General features: G+C 41.6%; 1 long non-coding RNA gene across 4 annotated transcripts in view; it reads right to left on the reverse strand.

The window, feature by feature from the left end:
* LOC130542723 (uncharacterized) overlaps nucleotides 1–13,565 on the reverse strand; it is a 407,418-nt gene that overhangs the window by 156,088 nt on the left and 237,765 nt on the right. For 3 of the 4 annotated variants that reach the window (XR_008957458.1, XR_008957460.1, XR_008957461.1), the window contains exon 3: nucleotides 3,562–3,646. The exons of the other annotated variant lie outside the window; for it this stretch is intronic. This is a non-coding gene — a long non-coding RNA (uncharacterized LOC130542723). The remainder of the gene's footprint in view (nucleotides 1–3,561; nucleotides 3,647–13,565) is intronic. 4 annotated transcript variants of the gene reach the window in all.

A 13,565-nucleotide genomic window follows, 5' to 3' on the forward strand; every position in this document is an offset into this window, starting at 1 on the left:
ATAAAAAAACAAAATTAAAAAAAAAAAAAAAAAGAAACGGGCAAAGAAACATTTTGTACAGCAAACGGTTTTCAGTTTGGTGAGTGATGAGAAGCGGCCGGACTCTGTTTTATGCGATGTGTGCCAAAGCTGATGGGGGTAGGTGTGGGTGTGTCTGTTCATAAGAATACTGGGGGCCCAGTCCAATGAGGCCCCCCACTTTGTCAAGGATTCCCTCTCTGAGATCTGGCATCACAAATGCCTTCACGCGGCTGAGACTCATGACAAGGCATGAAGCTATTGAGGAAATATTAAGAACTCAGAATGTCAAGGGGGAAGAGGATAAGCCCCTAATCCGAGGAACCAACCCAATTCCTAAATAGACTGAACCAACACCACCCGCCATGAAGGACAGACACCATCAGAAGTCCCAAGGGAAGAGCGCAACCCCAAGGACTGGTGGCCGCAGCAGGGCTTTAGACAGACAATAGATCCATAATGGCCCTTTGCTCTTCTATTCATTCTCCCCGTAGGTATGTTTTGTTCCTCTCTGGTGAGAAGGAACTGGCTAACAGGGGATTCTGGGGTGGGAACAGATTCTTCCCTTGTTGCTTTGAAAAAAGTTTGCTGCTGGTTTGCTGCTATTTCTATGAAGACATCCACTTGATAACAGAATCAAGAGGCCAGATAAAATAATTTAAGTATAATTGGCAACCAGGTTCATAGAGCCTGGAAAAAGGGGAAGATGTTTTGTTAATGAAGAACTAGATCAAAGTCTTTGGCAGAAACATATGGCACATTTTCTCAGTATGTTTCTTGACAGAGCCCTTTCGTCTGTAGATTTCCGAGGCTTAAGTTACAAATTCAAGGATTATGTTAAGACCAGGGTTGGTGGTAAAAATGCTCTATCTGAATAACAAATCATTTTCCACATTATTATGGTAAGTTTTATTTGCTTGGTGGAGGCCATACGAGCCACAGGATTGTGACATGTGCTGATTCCAAGGGCCTGGAGTGAAGAAGGTGGGAGGAGAAGGTGGAGAGACAGAGACTTGAAATGGGTCTGGGTTTATTAGCTACAGTATCAGATTGCCCTTTATCTTGAAACTGATAAATGCACATTCAAGGATACATCCTGTGCGGGTAAATTGTTTAAGTCCGTGTCCGTTCGGGTGTTTGGGAGTTACTTTTACATACGCCTACTGCATAGCTCATCGACGCTCCTTCGGACAGAATTCTTTTATTTATTTATTTTATTTATTTATTTATTTATTTATTTTTTTTTTTAAAGATTTTATTTATTTATTCGACAGAGATAGAGACAGCCAGCGAGAGAGGGAACACAAGCAGGGGGAGTGGGAGAGGAAGAAGCAGGCTTATAGCGGAGGAGCCTGATGTGGGGCTCGATCCCATAACGCCAGGATCACGCCCTGAGCTGAAGGCAGGCGCTTAACCGCTGTGCCATCCAGGCGCCCCCGGACAGAATTCTTAAACCATGCCAGGGCTTTGCTACTCATGTCTAGTTTAGTCCCTGATGATAATTCTACCCCCTCCTCCGCTGGGTGGGTTAGAAAATGTTAATAGGTCCAAGCATGACAGAGATGATGAACCAAATTTCACACTGAGAAGGAAATAGAAAGCAAATAAAAATCCACCACGTGAAATGCTCTCGAGAGGGTCACCTTTCCAATCCAGCTACTGCTCCCAGAAAACACCTACCTCAAAGGTAAATTTGTTTATGACTATGGTCCACTGCTTATCTGGACAATTTATTAGTCACATAAAATATTCTGTAATTTCGTACTACAGTGGATTTGACAGATTTGTCCACATATCTTACATAATACTTGGATGGGCTCTGTCTATTTAAATTTAAATCTACATATATTATTTGCCAAGTTTCTGGGTTGAGTATAGACGGTGCACAGTATCTGTAGACAGAGAAACTTAACCTCCACTATCACATTTCTAGGAAACGTGTTTTTTCCTTATTTTCCGTGAGTAACCAGAAAAAAAAAAATGTATCAGAACTTATATTTAGACACATCCCAAGCTTCATCTTTTACTCTCACAAGTGCAGTGTAAATGAATCTCTTCTTTCTTTTGTACAAATGCATATATTTCTACAGAGAATTCCCTCAGCTAATTCATGACACTTGACATTAATCACATACACAGATCAACAAAGACTTTGCTTTCATATAGAAACTAATTTAGAACATATTTCTAAATTACTGCTTGTTAATGCAGTCAATTTAATTAGCTAGCTAATGACAATATCTGTTCATAAGCAAAATAGCAAAAAATACCAAGTTTAGTAATTAGACCATATAATTCCTTAACAACTCAATTTTATAATGGAAAAGTACAATGCTTTTAGTCAATTTTCTCCAAAAACTCCTCTATATTCAAAATTAGGAATTCCACAGCGGATTCATCTGACATTTAAAGCTCAAGATGGAGAGGTTGTGTTAGAAAGCACAGCTCCCTCCTGGATCGTGTGTGAAATTGCCTGTAAGTCACATTACATCCCAAATCCATTTCCCCTCCAACCATTTCGAGGGTATAACATTTACTCTTTGTCACTAATGTTCTTTTCTGCAAGAGACACCAGTATGAATTGTAACACAATGAAACGATTCATCTTTGTTGGGCAATTTTAACGATTCTATAATTACAGAAAACTATAGAAAATCATGTTTCCCCCTTTATCAACTCAGACACTCAGTGGCATTTCAAGGCTAAGATAAAAAAAAAAAAAGGTGTGGGGGTGGATGAGATAAGAATCCCTGTGTTTTTGTTTTAAGAATATCATATTAATGAAAATCTATAAACCAAACATAGATAGCATCACAAATGCAAACTGGCATGTGGCATAACGGGGGGGGGGGGGGGGAAGGAGGGGTGTATGCAAAAATCCAGCCAGAAAAGCCCTAAAATAGGCTAATTTCATTTCTCCCAGCTGCCTGCCTTTCAATTCTTTATCTCTAGCTATCGGGTTTGAATAAATTTCATCTCCCATACTACAAGTAATGAGGAGGCAATGACTTATGGAAGCACAGAGACCAAGTTAAGACAGAATTAGAATACAATTTTAATGAGACGGAGCTGGGAGAGTGAAAGTGCTACTCATTTGACAGACTTGGCAAAATATCCAATATTATTTCAAATGCTCTTTCCTTTCTCCAAAGAGACTGTCAAATATTAGAATAAAAATTAAAAAAAATAGGGCTCTGAAGAATTTGTTAGGGGGGAGACTGTTCATGTGATTATAAGCTAAAAATGAGTTATGAGAGAAGGAATCTAAGGACAGGGCAAATGTGACTTAGAATGTAAGCGTGTTAAGTGTAACTACTCCTGTGAAAACAAACAATATGCTTTGGTTTCTCTGAAGAAAGAAAAGCACATTAACATTCCGGCAACATGCATCTCTTTAAAATGAGGTTCAGAAATTGTTGAGGAAATGGAGAGTAGACAAATATTTTCTTTGTTACTACCTACTTGGAAGTCTATAAAATAATGTTATTATATGGCCTGGAAATACACTGAAAATAAGCTGGTGTGAAAACAAGATAAACTCACGCATGAAGTTCTTTTTCAGAGGGTCGATATCCAATGTTCGGTCCGGGAGAAAGAATCCAGGGGAGGTGGTGGGGACTGCCCCAGGCTGTGTAAAGGGAAGGGGTCCTTGGCTAGTAAGAGAGGTTTGCACCAAAATGAATGCATTTATTTTCACACTTAAGAGAAAAACAACAACAGCAACAACCACAAAACAAAACGTTAGTGTACTGGTCCCATGAAAAACTTGGATGCCTCAAAATAACAGGAACAAAGAGTTAAGGACTCTGCCCCACCAAAAACAACACAGAGGGGTTTTCAAGCATGTTTTTTCACTCAGTTTATGTTAGAGGATGTCCTGTCTTCCCCAGAAACCCTGTGCTGTGCCTTCTCAGCTGGGGAGTCTGGGTCAAACTGAACCACTCGGTAAGGGTCCTCATACTCTGCATTTTAAATCCATTCCCCAAAGGTCCTCCCAAAGGTAAAACTAGTGTGTGTATCTGTGTGTGTGTGTTTTTCCCCTCCCCCTACTCCTACCTACTCCATACTGTTTCTGTCTTTTTTTTAGTGATGACTTCCTGTCAGGTTTTCTAGTGCATAAAACATCTGTGATTTGTTGCAGGCGTTCAGTATTTATGCAGAGAGCCTCACAGCAGGTGCCACTTACCAAAAAAAAAAAAAAAAAAAAAAGGCCCCTTGGAGCCTGAGCACGCTAGTGTTATCCCATGACCCGAGGGTCACGCTGCCGGTGCTGCACAATGTTTAGGAAGGGAAGGCTCCTTCCGTCAACAACTGATAAAACAGTGGTTTGTCTGGGAGATGAAACTTTTCATGAAATGATAAGCTAGTATCGATGTATCTTTTAAAAGGACTATATGGGCTTTCAAAATTATCTGTAGATACCGAATTCTGATCTGCATCCTATAGTAAACATACGACCGAAAAAAAAAAAAAAAAAACCCAAGAAACAAAAAAACCAAACAAACCACAAAAAATTACCAACAACAACCCCCCCCCCCGGAGCAATTTTCTAATACTGATGGATAGTTTCCCTCCAGTGCCCCAAGACTCCCATGCCCCAAATCCACTTCCTTGACTTTGAAGTCTGGGTCCTCTAAAGCTGTGAAATTTCCTGGTTAACAAACAATGCTGGGGAAACTTTGCAGTGAGAAAACACATTTGATAGCCTTGGGACCCCTAAATGTAGTTTGCTTTTCCCACCCAATAACAGGGACCAGAAAGAGGTGTGCTCCCTTTCCCCATAAAAATCCCCATTCTTTAAACAGCATGTTAGGAATTCAGTTAAAGGGATCTCACGGAGCTAACAATTATGGTTTGTGGATCTCTCCTGTTTTCTCCTTGTTGTTGTTCTCCTCACACTCATTTTGCATCACCACCTGCAGGACTAGCCCACGTAGCTCTTTTAGCCTGGCTCTCTACAGCAATATTCCACATTCGACACGTCCTCCTTCCGCAAATCTATTGAAATTTATTGTGCACAAGATGCAGGAAATCCAAAGGAAGCCAGGGCTGTAACCAGGAGTTTAAAAACTGCTTTCTCAAGTAAAGTCAACAAATCATTTTGGCACCTTAAAGGTGGTCATTTTGGGCGACCTGATTAAATTGGTAGAACAATTATGTAATATATAAGATATAATATATGTTATGCATAAAACAGTACAAAATTGGAAGATGAATTTCCTCTTCATAGAAGATGAAAGAATAAACCGTTAATTGTCTAGCATGCTAGACATTTACTTTCTGCATGGGGAGAGGTAATGCTGTCAGTTTATGCCCATTCAAATTCTTGAAGAAAATTTGATTTTCACAAATAATAGGGTCTTATTCCACAGTCCCACTCTGACCTACCTTCCACCCCTGCCTCCCCTCCACACACATCTGGCTCCTAACGAAGGACCATATTTAGTCTTCAAAATAAGAGAATATAAAATACTCTTGATGTGTCACTTGGCCAGGTGGATTTAATGATAAGTCAAAAATTAATATGCTAGATACCATTTAACTCCCTTCAATTTTTAGGAATCTTGTTCACAAAAGGCAGAAGAGGACCTGAGACAGAGCTTGGGGCTTGGTGGGTCGTGCACACCCTTTTCACACCCAGTGCCCTTGGTTGTGGATACGGATGTGGGAAACAAAGGCAGAAGAAAAATTATTAAATTTTCTTTCTACCGACAGCCCATTGACAAGTTCTTGAAATAGGCAGAGTGACATTCCTCTAGGGACTCAACTGCCTCGATGTGGATACTTTGCTAAGGGCAAAAGGCAATCTTAGCCCAACCCCCATGATCCTGCGAGTCTACTTTAACGTATAAAAATTCCTTTGGAAACTTCCTTTATCTCTACCCCCCAAGATACATGTTGGCAATCATCCTCCAAGCATATGACCGACCGATGCACATCTGAAGGGTCTCATGACTAAGGTTTGACTAGACAGTAATAAATGACCTTTTCCCAACAATAGCTAGCCTCCTCAAGGTCCTGGAAACGTTGCTTGCAAAATTTCTTAGAGACTTACACTATCCCTAACCCACTCCCAACTTGAAAGTATATAATCGGCCACTCCTCATGAAACCAGTGCAGGTCTTTCTGTCCATAGGTCCTGTCCCCATGCTTTAATAAAACCACCTTTTTGCACCAAAGACATCTCAAGAATTCTTTCTTGGCTGTTGGCTTCAAACCCTAACATCTTTCCTATATCAGATACATTCTCTACATATGCTTCATATAACTTACAGCTGGGTTTTGACAGGTACAAGATGCATCCCACCTAGCGCATTTTCCTGGATCCAGAAGAAAATATTTCTTCTGACAAATTAAAAAAAAATTAATTGTGGCAAAACCCCCATAGCAGGGGTGTTTGTGTGGCTCAGTCGGTTGGGCATTCAACTCTTGATCTCAGCTCAGGTTTCGATCTCAGGGTCGTGAATTAAGGTCCCACACTGGGCTCCACTTAAAAAAAAGAACCATATAACACAAAATTTGCCATCTGAACCATTTTAAGTGCGTAGTCCGATGGTAAGTATATTCACATTATTGTGTAATGGATCCTCAGAACTTTTTCTCCTTGCAAAACTTAAACTCTATGCCCATTAAATAGCAACTCTCCATTTCCCCTCTCCTGATACCTCTGATTACGTTACTAATTGTTGATTTTGGTCTAGTTTCACATGCAGTGATATAGAAACATGTATCTGGTAATTATTACAGTCTCATCGCAAAAGAGTTTTTCATTGAAAGAACACCTATGTTCACAAATATGGTATCGAAAATGCTCATTTTCTGCTACACAGAACTTTAATAATAATTACACCAGTAAGTATGGATGTTGAAAACTCATCCTCACCAGTAAGACACTAGGTGAGTATGTTTGTGACCCTGGGCTCTGATCTGGCTGAAAATGGATGACGGTATCATGTGTAAGGATAGTTTTCCGGGAAGATGATGACTCTGCGGGAGACAATTGGATGGCACGTTCTTCAGCCAAGCAAAGGGATTCTTGAAGTACTATATGGATAACTGAGGTCAAAGCAATTTTTGGGCATCTAATCTACCACTTCTCTGCCTAATTTGGCATATTCAGATTGAGCTTCTGTTAGTATCTGAAAGAAGCTTTTTCTTTGAATAAGTTACAACTCGGAACACTAACGATTACACAAGTACCACAGTGAAAGCACACAATTTGAAAAAAGAAGTTAACAACGAGGCAGGAGAATTTTACTTCGAGTCCTTGGTTCTTATTATGTATGACCATATTCCAATTCCATTTTCAGACTGATCTGCTAACTGGCCATGTTGATTTCAGCCGGAAATGTAAATCCTAATATCACATCTGCCTCGCATTGCCAATTCTCTGTTTCCTAAATGGTCACTACATGTTTTCTTTCATCTTCATTTCCTATGTAAGTAGAACACTTCTTAACCATTAAAAATATTATCATAAAGAGGTTCCATTATGATCTACCCCCGAAAATGATAAAAAAAACAAAAAACAAAAAACCGCACCGTATCCTGGGAAAGACTATCAATTCTATTATATGAGCATATTTCTTTAAAAAATATCCAACTTATATATTCTTACTGACACATTTTGCCACAATAGGCATAATTAAGATGTCCTGAAGTTTAATACTATCCCAGATTTTAAAGCCGCAATAGAAAACAGGATTCACTGTTGCGTTTCTTCAAGTCAAATCATTCTGACAAGCTGAGGTCACTGGTGTTCAAACCCCAAAATGTCCCCATCCCTTAGGAGGCTGGGACCCTATTAATATTTTTGTCAAGAAGGGCTTGTGAATGACGCAGCCTTCCTCCACGGTGAAATGAAAGGTGGATTCCACTGCACTCTGTGAAAGGGATGGCATCTCTTCCGCAGAGTCGGTTGGGGGATCCACTGCCAGCTCCTTCGTGGTGTGAACTCCTGATTGAAGCGCCAGCTGTGATGCCGGCTTTCAAAGAGACCTTGGAAATGGCAAAGCCAGACCCCGCGCTCAGAACTGACAAAACCAAGCGGAGGAGAGAAGCAACAGCCATTCTTTGGGAAGGCTCATCACAGCGAACATCATTGACAAAAAGAAAAGAGTGGGCAGGGAGGGGGGAGAGCAGGCTTTTGTGTGCTCTGACCCACAGACCTGAAATCGAATTTTCATGCCACAGAAAGAGGGGTTTGCTTGACCCACCGCACGGAAGACAAGGAACTGGTCATTAGAAACAAAATAAATCATTGGAAAAATTATTTCTTTCTTAAGTTAGCCTCGTCAATATAATTGGATTTTATTTGGCTCGTACTATTCATTAGAAGATCTGTGCAGCGTTCCTTGGCCTGATAGGTGTAAGGAGATGGCAGAGAGCCCTAAAACACCCGCCAACCGTTACCCCGCAGCCCCGAGGTAGAGTTAAAGGCCTTTGTTAACCAACCAGGAATGAGAGGCAGTCACTTCTCCCCTGGGAGGACTGCTTGTTTATTTTTCTTAGCTTCTAAAGCCTTTTAAACATATTTTCCTCTCTTCTGCTAAGCCCAGGCATGAAGGAAAATGTGTCGCAGGCAGCTTTTTGGTTTTGTTTTGCAGCAAAACTGTTGATATGTGCACTGGTGTCCCTTCGAGACTCGCTCTGAGGGGGAGCCCAGCATCCCGACGGCGCGGTCCCGGGCTGACCTACCGGCTGGGCCTGAGTTGGAGCCCGGAGCTCACAGACGCCGTCACCGTGGAGCCTGGGCGCGGGGTCCGCCCCTGCACAGGCTGCCGCGCCCGAGGCACTGGCTCGGCCTGAGGAAGAGCGTGTCCGGCAGTGCCACGCCATCCACGGAACAGCGTGGTCCGTCCCTGCCGGGGGGCCGTGCGCGGGGCCGCACAGCCAGGAAGGGATGGCCTCCGGTGGCCTCCACGACAGGGTGGGGAAGACTTCGCCGCACTGCACACCCGGCTGCTTTTGAAAATCTGTTCTGTTGCATTGAGTGCGCTCTGGACATTCCTCTTAACCTTCAAATCACCTGCCTAGATGCTGGCCGGTCAGTCAGACAGTATTTACTTAGTCGCAGAGGCTCAGAAGATAAATTTCCAAACACTCGGTTTGTTGTTTAAATAAAGACAAATAGCAAAGCTGTTATAATCGGGGACCCGTCTACGGGGCAATTTCAAATGAGGCAGCATATTATAAACAGTTTGTTGACGCTGGTTGATACTGTGTTTCAACACAGGTTAGTTTCTGCGGTGAATAGCTTAATGCATATTTTTGCAGACCCACATAGTAGTTCTTTTATTTTTTATTTATTTATTTTCTGCCATAAACCTTACAGAAAGCTGGGATGTCATCACGTGCATCCCTGCCTCTGAGCCCCTGATGATTCTAGTCATCTTGGAAAGATAGGGCTCTGCCCTCTTGCTTCTGATTTGCTGGCAATAGACCTTCAGCTAACAGTATATCTGCTCAGCCGAAGATGGAGTGCTAATCTAGAGGGACTCGAAATGGCTCTGTCATTTTCTAGATGACAGCTCCTATTTTCCACTGGCTTCTGGCACATGTGCTATCATCCATCTATGTCAAGAAGACACTTGCTTATCTGGTTGCTGGAAATGCTTTTGTTAAAAACACGTGACTGCAGTTCATCAGTCTTGTGAGCAAGTTGTTGATTTTGCTAAACTAAGTTTAAACTCTGCTGTGGTTTTGCGAGATGACATCTATTTTTATTAGATATTGTCATGATTATTTATAGTCCTTAGAAGCATAGGAGGGTTTACAAAGAGGCGAGTTAATCAGCCAGTTGAGTGGTGTAACACAAAACTTTCAGGACGATGGTTATACATATTAATGTCATTCTTCATTTTTTGGCAATTCTAAATTAAGAAATTACTCACTAAGAGAAGAGAGAAGTTAAGTTGGGAGTATAAATAAAAACAAAATTTAACGTAAATAATGTATGTTTCAAAACAAATGCTGATAAGCATTTAAAAATTTTTATTATATAAAACCAGTCAAGTAATTCTAAGTCATGAAATACTACCGAACACCAAAGAATAGTATCAGAAAATGTCCTTAATTAACTTGTAGCAATAACAGTTTTATTCAAACTGGAAAATAATTCTTTTGCTGATACGCTTTTCATTTTGACCAGTCTGCTCATGTCCTTCTGGTTCAATCCTGACTTGACCAGTCAGACCTTGTGTAAACTGTGTCTAACAGATCCAAACTAGCCCTAACCTTCCAGGAAGCTTCTGACAAGTTCACATCCAGTACAACCAGGAGAAACGGGTTCACGCCCTTCCATCAGACATTAACTCACAGCCAGTAAGGTTGTGAGCAGTGTCGAGGCAGGGACACGCCACATTGTCTTTACAGGGTGGCACCTGGATGGTAGGTCAAGTGCTGTCTCCGCTGGGCCTTTCTCATACCTGCCAGTCTGAACGACATCCTCTTTCTCTTCCCTCCCCTCCTTTCGTGCAAACACAGATCCATGGCCCTTCCCACCAGGCTGCGATGTGGCCTTATTAATGGGCATGGATGGAGGAGCCAGGAAGAGTCAAGGGATGTCCCCAAGACAACTGCCTACTTTCTCTCAGCCTTCTAAAACTGAGTGGCTCTGACCATCACCAGAGAAAGGGTTGCTAAGAGCTGTTGGCTGCTGCGCTGCCCATCAGAAGTTTCTGCCTCACATGGGAGAGCTGAGGCCAAGGGCTGAAGCCAGTACCACAGAGCTTTCCAGAAATGTTCTCACTGGGGATGGGAAGTCATGGAGTGGCTCCTGGGTGTGGAGGCAGCCCCAGAGTGCTGTCCTGGCATCCATTTCCTTCAGCTATCCCTCAGTCAGACTGAAGAAATGGACTCTCAAGAGAAGTTGGAAGCCTGACCATTATTACTATCGGGGAGACAGCTGAGTAACATTAGCCATGTGAATAAAATCAGACAGGTGATCACAGTGTCTAAACAGACAGAGTGAGTAGTAACCACTCATAAACAGAAGTGCTGCATTTCCTGAAAGGAAAAAGAATGCCAAAAAATGAAAAGAGAGAATATGGAGAAATCTTGGGTTTATTTTCTTTTTGGGCAAAATAGAAGCCTGTTGGAAACAGATTTGTCTGTCCAAAAGGCAATGGTATAAATTTTAAGACAAGGAATTATATTTCTAAAAAGAAAAAGAAACAGAATTTGATAAAGAGCTTCCAATTAATTATATTGACATCTGCATAGTGGTAAATTAAGGGGGAAAGAAAGGTTTGATACTAAGTTATTTATTCTTTGAAAAAAGTCATTTCATTTTTTTGAAAACCGAATTTTATGTTGATATTTTGCAATTTATGAGCAGATATACATATAAATATTTTTAAAAAATATCAAGTGCCTCTTTTTCTCCCTGAATCTCTAATTCCTTTAAAAATGGATGAAGTAGGGGCGCCTGGCTGGCTCAGCTGGTGAACATGTGACTCTGGATCTCGGGGTTGTGAGTTCAAGCCCCACATTGGGTATGGAGCCTGCTTAGAAAAAAATGGATGAGGGGCACCTGGGTGGCTAAGTTGGTCAAGTGTATGACTTGTGATTTCTGCTCAGGTCATGATCTCATGGGTCTTGGGATGGAGCCCGACACTTCTGCACTCAGCAGGGAGTCTGCTGGAGATTCTCTCTCTTCCTCTCCCTCTGCCCCTCCTGGCAAATGCGAGTGTGCGTATGCATGCGTGTGTGCCCTTTCCGCTCTAAAATAAATAAATAAATCTTTAAAAAATGGATGAAATTATTCATATAAAGGGGAACAAAAACCAAATAAATATATATGAACTTTAGCCTCACTATTTGAATAATACCTTTAAACAATGAGTGCTTTGTAGATTCAAATCCTATTTGCCTATTTTTTTTTTTTTCCATGTCATTTCTTTAGCTCCCTTTACCTATTGCTAAAACACTGAATGCCTGTGAAATTTTGACAGGTATGCCTTAAATTTTCAGAGTGGCAGCGGCCAATACTTTCAATTAAAAAAACACCTTGCAATATATGTCTTTACAAGGGAACAACAACGTCTAAATTACACAACGGTAACATCTCAGGTGAAGAAAGAATTTACTATCTTCAGGTGAGGACGAATACCTAGAATATGTCAAAAGTGTTAGCAGTAGTATCACGACTGTATTCTGAGAGAACAGAATCGGAAGAAATGCTATTAATCTGAGGGGAGAAAAGATTTGGGGAAATGATTTCCCAACAGTGAGTTCAGAAACACTACTTGCTAACGCATCTTTGTTTGTTTTAAGCATCCACATGAGATCATCTCCAGAGACCAGCTTTTGCAGGGGGCTTGATACACATCTGCACTCTCCCCTGTAAGTACAGAAGTGAATTAATCTACATGCATAGGGCGTACAGAGAACAAGACTCAGAGTTGGAAGGGAGGTTCTGGAGCTTATGGTTCAATCTACAGGAAAACAAAACGAAACGAAACGAAACAAAACAAAACACAATGCCGCTCTAGCACAAGCAAGCTGATGAGTTCAAAGCCCCACCTACACTGGATTTTCTTCCTCTGAGCCATGTCTGTATCACCGGGACTGGTAATTATTTAGAATAACCTTCTTTCCTTGTTCAAATTAAAAAAGATCTTATCAAGCAAAATAGTATTCCTTACAAAGTCTTTTAGTTCATACTTAGAATGTGCAGTCTCATTAAAAAAATAGAAATATCAAATAATGAAAAAGAAGTACGAAAACATTTTGACTGTGATGTTTATACAAAGTACACATTGAAGTCATGCTACGTAGAAATGTGAAGGACTAGGGGAAATGAATGAAGGAGACCCAGATAAAAATGAGATGGGGGGAGGGATAAATACCATTTGTTTTCATTATTTTGGGTTCTATTGTCAAGTAAGATCAAGTAGACAGCGCAAACTCACAAAGCATCATCGAACATCAATGTCGTTTGGAGCCACGTGTCTAACAAGTGCTTTGAAGTCTAATTTTGCTCTCTGCAACCTGGAGCCATACTTACCTGCCAGAGCTGTGGTAGGGATCCCACACCAGGTGACCTGGCCCAGCCTGGGCCTTGCAGCCAGCACGTCCCAGCCTCAGTGGCTCTGCGGTTTTGCTCCGGTTTATCCCAGAGGAAGCGCGCGGCCACTGATGTCCAGGAAATTAATCACCGAACACTGCTTACTTTAGGAAAACCCCGTGTTCGTCTTGTTATATCATCACAGAAGTCAGCAGGCCTGGGGCTCACCTCAACACTAAAGAGCTGCATCAGATAAACTCCTAGAGCTCAACTGCCCTGCGATTTTATTTAATTGAGTTCCTTTCTCTTCAGATAGGAGGTGTCCTAATTGGGATGTGTTCTCATCCGTTTCATTTTGTATTGTGTCTTCTTTCCATATCCGGGAGGCACCAAATGCCCATTATGCAGTTGGGAATTTACAGCCCCTCTTCCTATATGATCTAAATCAGGACTGTAGGGGCGCCTGGGTGGCACAGCGGTTAAGCGTCTGCCTTCGGCTCAGGGCGTGATCCCGGCGTTATCGGATCGAGCCCCACAT

The sequence above is a fragment of the Ursus arctos genome, unplaced genomic scaffold (genome assembly GCF_023065955.2).
Source record: "Ursus arctos isolate Adak ecotype North America unplaced genomic scaffold, UrsArc2.0 scaffold_5, whole genome shotgun sequence".
Lineage (NCBI taxonomy): Eukaryota > Metazoa > Chordata > Mammalia > Carnivora > Ursidae > Ursus > Ursus arctos.